The 12,751-nt window shown below is 49.3% G+C and overlaps 1 protein-coding gene across 2 annotated transcripts in view; it reads right to left on the reverse strand.

Annotated features, from left to right (window-relative positions):
• Nucleotides 1-12,529, reverse strand: part of CALCRL (calcitonin receptor like receptor) — a 71,139-nt gene extending 58,610 nt beyond the window's left edge. The window contains exon 1 of one of the 2 annotated variants that reach the window (XM_070421658.1): nt 12,365-12,529. The gene's annotated coding sequence lies outside the window, so the exon portion shown is untranslated. The remainder of the gene's footprint in view (nt 1-12,364) is intronic. The other variant, XM_070421660.1, reaches the window with a different exon arrangement.
• Nucleotides 12,530-12,751: the final 222 nt, after the last annotated feature.

A 12,751-nucleotide genomic window follows, 5' to 3' on the forward strand; every position in this document is an offset into this window, starting at 1 on the left:
CAGCACCCGCCAGCTCCAGCCCCTGGGCGGCCCTTTGGGGAAATGCCTCAGGATTCCGTGTGCGCACAAGGCTCGGCCTCCGCATGCACCCTCGTTGGGAAGGTCGCCCTTGGAATGCGCTGAAACCCGAACAGGGACACATTACCCAGGCATCTTTGCTCATCCGTTTTCCTTTACAAAAAACAGGGGAGGGATACCTATTCGGTTGGCCTAAGAATAATGACATGGTCACTGGTTTCTGAATATTTTCTCTTTGGCGAAGTTAGTGATTCTAGTAGCCCCAGTGTCTGCTGGGCACTGCCTAGAAAATCCCAAATGTAACAAGATACATTCGTTCACTGAATCATTTTTGAAATTTGCATTGACTGTATTGGGGTGACATTGGTTAATTAAATTATGTAGGTTTCAGGGGTACAGTTCTAGATACATCATCTGTATATTGCACTGTGTGCTCACCGCCCAAGTCAAGTCTCCTTCCGTCACCATTTAACCCCCCTTTACCCTCAACTGTCTCCCCCTCCCCCTTCCCCACTGGTCAGCACCACAGTTGTCTGTGCCTGTGAGTTTTTGTGTGTGTTTTGCTTAAGCCCCTCACCTTTTCTTCACCTACACCCCCAAATCCCCTCTCCTCTCATAGCTGTCAGTCTGCTCTCTGTATCTAGGAGTCTGTTTTGTTCATTGGATTCCACATATAAGTGGAAGCATATGCTATTGGTCCTTCTCTGACTGGCTTAGCACAGTACCCTCTGGGCGCCCCCCCCCCCCCCCCCCCCCCCCCCCCCCGCCCACTGCTGTCCGAAAGGGTGAGATTTCCTTCTTTTCGCAGCTAAGTAGTATTCCACGTGGGACTGTACCGCGGCCTTCCCACCCACTCGTCTACGGACAGGCACTTGGTGATCGTAAATAACGCGGCAGTGAACACAGGGCTGCATACATTCTTCGGAATCAGTGTGTATGCTTCTGCGGATCAATCCCAGACGTGGAGCCACTGAATGCCAAGCACCTCCCACGTGCAGACATTTACCTAGGCGCTTCGACTTGCACTTGTAGAGCTCACATGTTAGCAGCATGAGCAGAAAGGGAACAATCACACAGAAAACATGTCAGTTACAGTAGGTGGTTGGTTGCAAGGCGGATGGGTCATAAAGAGAAGCTGGGACAGAATAAAAGAGCTGAGCATGAGCAAGCCGGCTGTGAAGGCCGGGCAGGGCTCTAACAGTGACTGGGACGAGCCCACGGGAAGTTTATATCTTTTATGCGCAGGGGCCCCAGGGGGAGGGGCAGGGAGTGAGGGACCAGCACAAGGACACCCGGAGCAGAGCCCAATGCTCATGGGAAGGAACCCACGGCTAATTTTAATCCTGCTCTGGGGGCTGGGCCGCTCTCCTTCAGACGCGGCCGGTTGGCACCAGAAGTCCTAGCGACAAAGAAACGTCTGGAGGGGAGCGCTCAGCGAAAGCGGAGACACTGACATCTGGGGTTCAGGAACTCTGGGCCCCAAGTCAAAGGGGAGCCAGTTTTCTCCTTCAGAGGCTATGAGGCTGGCTGGGTAATGAATAGTGGAGACAAGAAGGCACGATAAACTCAGAAAGCCCCGCAGTTAATTTAACCAAATAAACATCCCCGCATCTTACATCAATAACGTAATACGATGCTCGATGATCGCTGCTGTTTATTACAGTTTAATTCCAAAGAATCGTTCCCATTGGAGCGGATGTGCTGCGATCGCTCTCCAGACAGAGAAGCGTAGAACTTGCATTGACGGAGTGTTTCCCCCCCAGGCCTGTAACATGCCGCACTCAGGTCTGGGAGAAAAACACGCGCGGGGAGGTAGGACAATCCCTGAAGTCTAAACAACCTTGAGTCATTAGGGGCCCAGTATTGTCCGAGTGTAACAATCTGACTCACTTTAAGCACCTGCTCCTTCCTGACCTCTTTCACGGCGAGCCTTAACGAACCCTCTGAGCCCCCGGTGGCCTGGGCCCATCTCTGAGTGAAGAGACACTGGACACAGCCCATGCGGTTGTTCGCTTCAGGGACTGCGATGTGACACCTGGTGAACACGCCTGTTCGTGGTGCGTGCGGGACAGAACAGAGACCGCTGAGCACTTAGGCCTTGGCGCGCAGACTCTGCGTACATTGCAGCGGTGACAGGCGAGGGCTCGGGAACAAACTTGGCCTCAGAGTCAATCTGAAAGGCTGCACGATCAATGGATTTTTGAGGGATGTTTGAATTACACAAAAGCTCAGATATGAACTCTGCTAAGTTTGATATGTTTATTTTCAAGAAAGTAGACTGGAATCTGGTTCATGAAATAGGCACATATATTAGTTTTACGATCAAAAGACTGGGTAAGTCTTGTTAAATAATTTTTGAGCTAATAGCACGGAACACAGAACAGAAAATCCTTTCGGAAAACGTGCAATTAAGGAAGTTAACTATTGTGAAGAATTCGGTTGAAAATGTGAATGATGCGTGGGAACATCACTTTCTGGCTCTCAGGCCTGTCGGCTTGTTCTAGAATCTAGATGGCCTTCGTGCTTGCTCACACCTCATTTGAGACCTTCCTGTTCTAATTAATGAAACCAAACCTCCTTCAAAGCTTTATTCGTAAGGACATCACTTTACCAACCACATATTTTGTCCTAAAATTGAGCAATTTCTGATACACAGCACGGCATGAGCTTCTGATTTAGGTACAAGGAGTCTTTCTGTTAAATTAGGAAAGGCCAAAGTTATATTAGAAACAATTAAAAGAAGGCATTTCAGAGTATTTTAACCAAAGCAAATACAATTTGCTCAGTGAATCTATTAGATTGTTCTTTGTTTTTTAAAAATGTTTTATCTGTAATTCAAGATTTCCAAATATAATGAAGATTTAGAAGCAATAGCCAACTTATCAAGCGTTATCATTTTAGAAAACACAGGAGCGAAGGCGTTCATTCAGCCCTGATCTGTGATAAGAGGCAGAGGAGTGGCAGCCAGCAGCGTGCAGTAGGAGTTTATGCTGGAAGGGGCGCTGTCTTGATGGAGGTGGAGCTGTTGTTGGCCAGAGCAGGGGTCCTGTCCTGCTCACCCCCCGTGCCCAGCCGGGCCTGGGGCTCCATGGGTGCTCGCTAAGCTGAGGGTCATGCTGTTCAACCCCATAGCCCCACCCTCCCCCCCAAGATCATGGTGTAGTCATGTGAGCGAAAACACAACTGCTCTCTCACAGGATTAAATCCTGGCGTGACTGGAACAGTCCCCACATGCTGCAGCGAGAGCAGGTTTTGATGTGGTGAGAGGAAGAGCCATTCTGGAAGGCCTCACGTTTGTCACAGTGAAGAGGATGTGCCACTTGGGACCACCTGAGACCAGGAGCAGCTCCTGTGTTGTGGCGGGGGGGGGGGGGGGGTGGCGAGGGGAAGGGAGGGCTGGCAGGTGTGGGGAGGGGATTTAGTAGGAGAGGGTGCAAAAGGGAGACAAAAAATGACCCCCTGCAGAGCCCACCCATGGGCAGTGATGCCTGGAGCTCTGCGGGTTGCCCGTGGGTGATGACAGTATTGCTACAGGCGCTTGTTTCTGATGGCCACGTATCTGAGTCTACAGTTTGCCTCGTCCTAAAAGAATAACAGTCATGAGAACTAATGAGCACAGTTTATACCTGTGAGTCTAAGAACTCTTCATGGATCCATCAGAAGGGAAGAGCCCATGAAAGTCATGCAAATATATGCAAAAGGCGAGTCCCTCTGAATGCAAAATAGTTTTCATTTTTCTGGAAAAAGAGTTTATAGTTTCCTTTTTAAAGTTTTTTTAATTGATTTCAGAGAGGAAGGGAGAGGGAGAGAGAGGTAGAAACATCAATGATGAGAGAGAATCACTGAGAGAGAGAATCGGCTGCCTCCTGCACACCCCACACTGGAGATCAAGCCTGCAACCCGGGCATGTGCCCTGAAGGGGATCTGAACGGGGACCTCCTGGTTCATAGGTTGATGCTTAACCACTGAGCCACACCAACCGGGCAAGAGTTTATAGTTTGCATTATATTCACAGTGTGGATCATAATTCATAAGAAGTCAAAACAAAATTTTAGAATCCTATATAATTAAAGGGTAATATGCAAATTGACCAGACAGGGGGAATGACCGGTCGCTATGATGCGCACTGACCACCAGAGGGCAGAGGCTCAATGCAGGAGCTGTTCCCTGGTGGTCAGTGTGCTCCCACAGGGGGAGTGCCGCTCAGCCACAAGCCGGGCTGACGGCTGGTGAGCGCAGCGGTGGTGGCGGGAGCCTCTCCTGCCTCCATGGCAGTGCTAAGAATGTCCAACTACTGACTTAAGCCAGCACTTGGACATCCCCTGAGGGCTCCTGGACTGCTAAAGGGCACAGGCCAGGCTGAGGGGACCCTGGGGGCACCCTTCCCCAGAGTGCATGAATGTCGTGCACCGGGCCTCTAGTCAATTATATTAAACCAAAGCCTAAATGGGTGTTGACAATCCTGTTGCACATATTTTTGAAATATGCTTAAGAAAATGTATGTGTCTACCATTTGGCAGTAGTGAGAAGTCCTTGTGAAAAAGACATTTTTGTAAAAATAAAATAGGCATCAAATTTTTGGAACCCTGCAAATAGAGTTTAATTTGATCATTCTTAATGTTCTTTTAATTTTGAGCTTCTACATTTGTTACGGTAGTTACAACTGAAAAATTATGGAGAGATATCTTAATGTATCTGAAATGTATGCTGGTCCACAAAATCCATATAAATAACATATATACACTTACTTTTATTGTCTTACGTTACAAAAAATTTACCACATTTGGTGGATCATTATCCTCACTCGAGTTTGTGTAGCATCAGTAATAAGAGGTCTGAGATAGACACCATATGCAGTAGCATAACAAAATAGTTAGGGTCTAGTCACAGTAGACACAGCCAACATCGGAGCTTTGTCAAGGATAACTGTTTGACGCTGGGCACACCGTGCGTGTCTCTGAGCTTCATGTGTAAAAGAATGAAGAATAAAGAATTTCTGTTTGATGCGCCTTTTTCAATTGTTAGGATGAAGAGACTTTTAAGTGCTCAAGTTTTAAAGAAATCGTGATTGACGACCTCATTCTTATTAGGTTCTAGAATATATGACATGATCACAAAAGCGTGACCAATCAAAACGCTCGTTACAAACACACTGTTCCATCCCCGGCCTTTGGAAGAGCTTGTATCTGGCTGCTGATTGTGCATAGAAACAAGTTACAGCTTCAGTTCTGTCCACAAGAGATGGCTGAGGGGCACTAAAATGTGCTGAGCACCTACTACGCGCCAAGTGCTAAGCATTTCCCATGTATTGTTGCGTGTGTTCCTTATAAAGATTCGGGTTTTCAATGCCGTGTTATGGATGGGAAAGGGAACGCGTAAGGGGTGTATGTGGGGTCATGCGTAGATGACCTGAATCCAGCGCCCATTACATCATACTTCTGCAATAGAGCTTACATTTCAACTGTGGGTTTTTCTTTCTTTCTTTCTTTCTTTTTTTTTTGCCATTGATAAGAAAGAGGTGGGAAACAAAAACATAATAATAATTTCCTGCAGAGTGATGGTGGACGAGCCAGGAAACCCGGCATGATTTACTTGGCCATTGTTTCGGACAATGGGGTGTTCTACACTTTAACCGAAGGCTCTGGGAGCAGCACATTCCCACTGGGGGTGGTAGCCGCCTGATGGGAAGAGGAAGCCAGCGTGGCCAGGAGTGAGCTCTGGAGCCCAGGCCGGGAGGCAGGTCCTGGCTCGGCCACCGGGGCTGTGTGACCTGGGGCCGTCACCCAGGGTCCCTGCGCCTCAGTGCTGGGGGCTGGGGCTTCGTATCTGCAAACAGAGCTAAGGAGAGCTCTGGGGCTTTAGGGGGATTAAGTGAGATGAGAGCTGAGGAGTTGATAATGCACACAGCACATGGCAGCCCCTCAAAATGAAGTCATGTCACCATCGCAAGCCACCTTGAGGAAAGGTGCTCTTGTCCTGGCCGGCTGTTCAGTGGTTAGAGCTTCAGCCTGCAGACCAAAGGGTTGAGGGTTTGATTCCTGATCAAGGTCACGCACCTGGTACCTGGGTTGCAGTTTCCCCAGCTCAGGTCGAGGTGCGTGTGGGAGGCAACCAGTAGATGTGTCTCTCTCACATCAATGGATCTCTCCGCCCCCCCGCCCCCAACTCCTTCCCTCCCACTCTCTCTAGAAACCAATGGGAAAACGATCCTCAGTGAGGATTAAAAAGAAAGAAAGAGGAAAAAAGAAGAGCAAGGGGCTCTCTTTGTGAGCACAGCATGGAAAGCCCCCCCACCCCCCCGACCCCCACACCAGCTGGCGAAGGGGGGACGGCTGGCCAAGGAAGGTGTCCTTCATCTGATAATGCCCAGGCCCGGGGGAGCAGAGATGAATACAGATGCAGGATGCCCCCCAAAATGTGTAGGACAGTTTTCTGATGGCACAATCCATGCTGCTTCCTTTTCAGATTTAACCCATTGGAATGAATAAGTATTCGGAGTGTGTCTACATTATCGTGGGACACCCGATATTTACCCAAATCCACCTGACAAGGCCCAAGCCATCACAGTTAGTTAACGGGGAGTTTAAAGGAATTGTGTTTCACACGTTTCAAAGGCAGCAGCGTCCGGACGACATACACTGTGAGCGCGAAGGTGTGCTCCGTTCCAGGCATCACTTCAAACAGCTCTGCCTGCTTCCACAGCCCAGATGCCAAGGTTTTCCTTTTCGCCTTCGAACCAAGTATATTGGCTTCTTCTTAAAGAAGATTTACACCCAAAACTTCTCATTGAAAGTACATTTTTAAAGGAGACAGATGCAGATTGACTCATAAAACATTTACAAGTGTGGCTCCGATATGAGGTTTCCATGATCTGAGTCAAAACTAATCTCTTCATTTGCCTCCCATTTCAAAGTAACTACAGAATTACCCCCCCCGCCCCCCCGCCCCCACACACACACATCACAGTTCTGTGTCAGCGACATTCTTTCCCCAGTTTGAATCCTCCTCGCTTTCTGTCCTGATGTCCCGTCTTTTTCTCCAACGCTTAACCAAGGCCCAGTTTTCCCTGCAGGTGGTCGGGGAAGGGCGGCCCGGGGATGCTTATGTGCAAATAGCCGCATACGATTGATCGCAGGTGAATGAAGGGACGTTCTGTTTGTAAAATGAATGAACTCAGGACATGGCTGGGAGACACGTGCATCTGGGTGTGGATCGATAGGCTAAGCCGTGTGCCCAGGAGTGCGCTCCGTCCCCCGTGTGCCCGACCCGGGGTCAGGGCTGCTCTATCAGCCACGGGGCTGCCACCTAACGGAGTCGCTGCTGCTTCACGCACCGTGGACGTGCTCAGAGCTTTGGCTTCACGAGAAACACAGTGGAGCTCAGAGCAACTTACACCTAGTAGAGAAGCAACTACAGATTTATATAAAAGTCTATGCTATGTTAACATTTTTAAATTAAGAAATGTGTTCCAGCCCTAGCTGGTTTGGCTAAGTAGATAGAGCATCAGCCTGGGGGCTGAGGGTCCCAGGTTCGAATCTGGTCAAGGGCATGTACCTGGGTTGCAGGCTCAATCCCTGGCCCTGGTCCCAGTGTGAGCAGGAGGCAACCAACTGATGTGTCTCTCTCTCACATCGATGTTTCTCTCTCTCTGTCTCTTCCTCTCCCTTCCACTCTCTAAAAATCAATGGAAAAATATCCTCAGGTGAGGATTAGCAAAAACAAAACAAAGAAATACGTCCCATCCACCAACTTCCATGAAGTGCGGAGCTGTGGACTCAATGCCATGGGTGACTTATTAAGATCTGTGTTGGGTCGAGTTGAGTTGAGATGTTTGTTCTTTGGGTGGTAGCCAGGGAAAAGAAAATCACGCATCTACTTTAAGCCATGAAGGAATAAGCAGATGCACCTTACTTTACCTTTAAAAATAAACACATTGTGCCCACGTTTGAAAATGGCAATGATGGGTGAGCTCGTTCTGCATGACACCGTCTCTTTCAAATAGGCAGAATAATTAGGGGGAAAGGGAGAAACACGCTCTACAAAAACATTTGCAACTTATCGTCTGATCATAACAGTAGGATCTTAATACACGTAGACCTTAACTCAAGTGACTCTATTTTACTTTTTAATAATAAAAAGTAAGACTTTTTTTGTGATTTTATAAGCATTTTTAAAATATGGTATGTTTTATTGATTTTAGAGAGAGAGGAAGGGAGAGGGAGAGAGAGAGAGAAACATTGATGAGAGAGAAACATCATTGATCGGTTGCCTCCTGCTCGCCCCCTACTGGAGATTGAGCCTGCAACCCGGGCACGTGCCCTGACCTGGAATCCAACCAGTGACCTCCTGGTTCCTGGACTGATGCTCAACCACTGAGCGACGCTGGCTGGGCTATTGTGTTTTTAAAAATTAAAATAATTTATTTTCTTATAAAATAACATTAACTTAAAAAATTAATCTGGTGTTAAGATTTCTCAAATATGGGAAAAGGCAGGGATTATTTGAGCTAATCTGATTTAATGAACAGTATTGTCATCCTAATTAGACATAAAAAATAACCTAGATTATTGAGGAGTTTCTGTTTAAATTGGAATGGCAATAGGATGTATAAGAATGTTTTCTATTATTTAAATGGATTTTGTTGACTTAATTGTCACATGTCTAATTCATAAGTTCTTTTTACTACATCACGCTCACTAAATATTTATGTTTCACATTTTACAATGAAATGTATTATATTTAGTATTTCTTCAGTTGATAAACTAAAATTAAGGTGTGATGGTGACCCGGGTACCTGCAGTTGCACAGCTGCTATTGATGAAGGAGTTTGGATGGGAATGGTTGTCTATGTGAGTAGATAGAAAAATTATGAGATGGCTGTTCGTGTGCAGACCGGATCTTGCATTTCTGGCAAATACTTATTTCCCACCTAATTGATCAGGACATTTTCTAACCTGACATGCGAGGATTTCTTGATTCATGTAAGGTGCAGCTTGGTGGATGTCTTGGTAGAGGAGCGAGCTTCCCTGAGAGCCCGAACACTTATTATTCATACGGGGACTTCAGACCAGTCCTAGCACGCGTTTGAAGTAGCTGGGCACTGGTTTTCTTTCTTTCTTTTTTTAAAAATTATATTTTTATTGATTTCAGAGAGGAAGGAAGAGGGAGAGAGAGATAGAAACATCAGTGATGAGAGAGAATCATGGATCAGCTGCTTCCTAAACACCCCCTACTGGGGATCCAGCCTGCAACCTGGGCGTGTGCGCCCTTGACCGGAATAGAACCTGGGACCTTTCAGTCCGCAGTCTGACACTCAACCACTGAGCCACACCGGCCAGGGCTGATTTTCCATTTTAAGTGCCTTCTCTGACCTTCTGAGCGAGTCCAGAAAAGAGAGATGCTACAAATGTGAGACTGTCCTTTAACACCATCGCAACAGCGCAGCTCACGCTTATGGGTTAAAAGCTTCTCTGGATCCTGAACAAAGATGAGCAATGAAGCCAAAGACCTCGAACATCATTCTCTGAAGATATTTGCTTTCTGAAATGCTGGCACCACAATCATTCCATTTCCAAAACCAATTAGCTTTTCAAGCTGCCTTCGAAGGCACACAGAGTATGAAATAAGGTTTGTTTAGTGAAACCACATCTTGGTCATTTAAGAATCATTTTGCTAATTTTTCAAAGAAGTTCTAAAACAATCCTTCAAAATGACGCTGTGTCAAATGTTAACCGTGTAGATGAAGATGGAAGGGGGTAACTGTTGTAATGGCTCCAACTGATCTGTTAGAAATGCAGGACCGTGGGGCGACCTGAGGTCTCACGAGTTTTTACGTGTTTATCAAAGGGTTTTCCACATTAACGTGAAGCATATAAGGCCATCTTTCTTGTCTTAATATTATTTTGAATTTTTTACTGAAATTCAAATTTCTGTTATGCATGAAAAAATAGTGATGAAAACACTTAAAGGGGGAGGTAAAGGCTCTCACATACCTGCTAGGGTGCTGACTCCCCTTAAACCTCACTGTATTCTGGGCATCACCCGTGAGAAAAATACAGGTACCTCGGCCGTTCTTTAGCATGAATTTAAAATGACAGACCCACTTTGAATTTCTTTTATTTTACTGTTCTGTTTTTTCAAAGTGACTGGCTTTGCATATTGTAAACATTTTTGTATTTTAACTAATAAAAATGACATTTTCACATGTGCTAGATGTACTTTTAAAAAGTATATCTTTGCAATAACCAAAGAATGTTTCTTGAATAGAACTGGATGTTGCAGGTAAAACATCATTTAGCTCATGTTTTCATGCAAAGCCTCAATTCTATGTTTACTTTACAGCTAGGACTTGCTGTAGACTCCTTGCACTGATTTTCTAGTTTGTTATCTAGAAAAATAAGTTGATTCTTTTTGGTTGAAAGCATACACTGGTATTCTGATGCTCTGATATTCTCTTATCATTAAAAAAGGCAAACAACAGAATAGAATAACATGAATTTTTATTGCAAACTTTCAAACATTTGAAATGTCTATTTCTAACATTATTTTCTCAAAATAGTTAGTTTTTGCCTTATGACTCTCAATATTCATTGCCTAGTGTTTTACAACAGTATTTTTTAAGAATAAAGATGATGAAATCCATACTGTTAACACAGTTGCAAACATTTAATTAAATTATGTAGGGAAATTATGGGGTTTGGGTTAGCAATTTAAAAAAAATTAGAGAAGTTTGGGGAGTTTCAAACTTGATATTAATACAATAACCTCCTTCTAAGGTAACAATCTAAATAAAAATAATGCTATTTTAACTTTTGTTGCTAAGCCATGGCATTGGGCTAAGCATTTAATGTGTTTTTCCATTTCCTCTTCTAATTATCGAATGGCTATTTACAAGGTCACAGTCCGAAAACACGTTTTTCCATTCTGCCCCCGTGTCAGGGAACTCGGCGCAGTCAACAATAGACAGCAGGCAGGCAGGAAGCCAGCCACAGGTTTTAAAGAGTCACCACCACACGGCTCGCTTGAAGGCGACATGAGGTGGGGAAATTTGGGGGGAAAGTCAGTGCAGAACGACCAGGGGGATTGGTACTCATTCTGAGACACGGGCCCCCTGGCTTGTAGGCCGTTCCGCGTGGCCCGGGCAGGACGGCCCCACCGCAGGGCGTTGGCAAAGTCGTTCCTTAGGCAGGAAAACGCACGTGAATGTGGTCAGCCAATCTGTGATCGAACCCAGACCCGACGGCCATTCTTTTCTTGGCCAGGAGTGGAGTGGGGGACCCCTGTCCCACCAGCTGCGGGGAGGGCACTGGGTCCCAGTGTCAGGGCAGCCTGTGCGCCCAGAGGCACCAGCGGATGGTCCCTCGCCTCTCCCGCGCCCTGTCCCTCCTGTCCCCGGGAGCCGTTCCTTTAGGGCACGGACTCTACTTTATATATATATTTTTTATTGATTTCAGAGAGGAAGGGAGAAGGAGAGAGAGATGGAAACATCCACGATGAGAGAGAACCAGGGATCCGGTGCCTCCTGCGCGCCCCCCGCTGGGGATGGAGCCTGCGACCCGGGCCTGTGCCCTTGACCCCAGTCGAACCCGGGACCCTTCAGTCCGCAGGCAGAGGCTCTACCCACTGAGCCCACCGGCCAGGGCCACAGCCCCTACTTTCCCGCTTACCAATCGGACGCGTTCGCTCTCTGCCCACAGCCTCTCGCCGTCCCCCCCCCGCCCCCAGCCCCCGTCCCCTCCGAGGCGCGGAGGAAGCGGGAAGCGCCTCCGGCTCCGGGAGCAGCGCCCACAGGGAGCCCAGTCCCCGCGCGGCGGTGCTTCCCCCGCGGCCGCCCACCCGGGACCCCGCCCGGGCGCAGGTCCGACCGCAGCGGGAGGTGGGCACCCGAGCAGCAGGGACGGTGCGCGCCGCAGCCGGAGACGCGGACGGAGAGGCGCCGAGCGCAGAGGCGCGAGCGCCCGGGGCTGTGCCCGCCTCACCCCTCCGCGCCAGCCCCGAGGGGACCCGAGGCCCGGGGGACTCCTGCGCCCCCTTCTCAGCCCGCGGCGCCGGGAGTTTGGAGGCGCGTCCGGGTGGGGGCCCCCGCTGTCGCCCCGCGCGCAGGACAGCCGCCCCCGACCGGCCGGGATGTGACCGATCGCTGGTGTCAGACGCTCCGAGTTCCTCCCGGACGGTCCCGCCCGCCCCGCACAGCCCGCCCGCGGTCCGGACCGTGCGCCCTGCGGGTCGCGCGCGGCCTCTCCACCCGGAGGTGCAGGGCGATGCGGGGCGCCAGCCCCGTCCCCCCGGGAGGACCCCCTGAGCCGAGGACCGAGCAGCACACGGGCTCCAGGAGGCGCTGACTTACCGGCCGCCGCGGGCAGGTCCTGGAGACGCGCGGGGCCTGGTTCTCGGGGCTCCTCCCGCCGGGACGGGGACGGGGACGGGACGGGGACGCGGGTGAGCCTGCGCCCAGGTGAGGCGGAGCCGCGGGCCCTGCAGGGGAGCTGGCTGCGCTGCGGACCGGCTCTGAGCAGCGGGGCTCCGGTCACCCCGTCCAGCCCAGAGGGGAGGCGGGGCTTCCTGTGACATCAGCGCCCCGCCCGCTCGGGTCAGCGACTCTTCCTCCAGGGGCGCCCGGGGCAGCACCGCTCCCCTCACCCCCAGGCCAGGCGAGAAGCAGCCTGACCGAGGGGGCCCAGCCGCGGCCGCCCGGGCAGCGCCCAGGCTTGGGCTTCCCGCTCTGAGCTCTGCT

This window comes from Myotis yumanensis, unplaced genomic scaffold, assembly GCF_028538775.1.
Source record: "Myotis yumanensis isolate MYYU_CA2020_CCGP unplaced genomic scaffold, mMyoYum1.0.hap1 SCAF_8, whole genome shotgun sequence".
Lineage (NCBI taxonomy): Eukaryota > Metazoa > Chordata > Mammalia > Chiroptera > Vespertilionidae > Myotis > Myotis yumanensis.